This window comes from Carcharodon carcharias, chromosome 10, assembly GCF_017639515.1.
Source record: "Carcharodon carcharias isolate sCarCar2 chromosome 10, sCarCar2.pri, whole genome shotgun sequence".
NCBI lineage: Eukaryota > Metazoa > Chordata > Chondrichthyes > Lamniformes > Lamnidae > Carcharodon > Carcharodon carcharias.
Genome location: NC_054476.1, coordinates 43,557,208 through 43,558,355, shown reverse-complemented (window position 1 = coordinate 43,558,355; position 1,148 = coordinate 43,557,208). Strand labels below are relative to the sequence as shown.

Genomic DNA, 1,148 nt, shown 5'->3' with positions numbered 1-1,148 from the left:
CAAAGGCAAGATCGGGAACATCAGGAAGGGATGACCACCACACTCCTCAGATTGCAAGGCACGATGGAGGAGTTTGTTTGCCTTCAGTCTGAGGTGAAAGCGCTGGCATGCCAATGCATAAAGGTCAACACTGGTAGGACAGTGATCGCCATGCAGAGCTTGGTCCAGGACATCGGTCTTGCGCTGCCGCATGGGCTGAACTCCATTGCTGATGCCATAGTTGACCTCCAGCAGTGTCAATGCAAGAGGGGTGCAGGGAAGCTTGATCTCACTACAGCTTTCCCTTCTCCTCAAGGAGTCAGCTGGGGTCCCTCGGGCAGGGAGGAGGATCAGCAGGTGCACACCCCAGGGCCATCCATCCAGGTGACTCTGTGAGTGCCTGACCCATCCAAATCCCCTCTTCCCATGACCACATCAGCTCCAGCTTCACAGGCTGAGGAGGAGGCCACTGCCACACAGCAGGGCCCCAAAAGCAGGCCGGGGCCCTCCAGGACTTGGCCGTCCAGAAGTCATCATAGACAGGGCGTAGCTTTCAGCAGGCTGCCTCCACCTCCACTGTGGATGTCCGGGGAGCACCAAGATGTAGCGGGAGGATTAGAAAGGTTAAGAAGATGTAACTCTTTCGAGTACAAACCCGTTCCCATCTGTTTCAGATGAAGTCACATTGTTTCCCATTGTGAGATTTGAACTCTTGATCTTGGGGTTACAAACCCAGTACCATAACCACTTGGCTATTTAGGCCAAGCTTAAAGCCTACTGCACCTGGTATTCCCAGGCAGTCTCCCATCCAAGTACTAACCAGGCCTAAGTCTGCTTAGCTTCCGAGATCAGACGAGATCGGGCGTTTTCAGACTAGTATGGCCATTGTCGTTAAGAAGATGTAGTTGCACAGCCTGGGCACAGGTGTTAATCACTTGTACATAATGTTCACTATTGTAAATAATTCCAAGAATGTCTCCCTGCCTTTGGTTCCTTGTTATGATGAGCAGTGTTCATGTCACTCAGATGTGAAACCTTGGCTCCTGCACAAGATAAAGGCAGGTTTCTCAGTCCAGGGCCTCTTCCCTGTGCAGTGTGTAACCTTCAGACCAAAGTGATGGTCTGGCTTCACACTCAATGGACACATTAATGATGCCTGCACCTCGATG

General features: G+C 51.7%; 1 non-coding gene across 1 annotated transcript; it reads right to left on the bottom strand.

The window, feature by feature from the left end:
* Positions 1-750: 750 nt before the first annotated feature.
* LOC121283707 lies at positions 751-869 on the bottom strand. The gene has a single exon (XR_005944353.1). It is a non-coding gene; the product is annotated as a 5S ribosomal RNA (ribosomal RNA).
* Between the last annotated feature and the right edge of the window lie 279 nt (positions 870-1,148).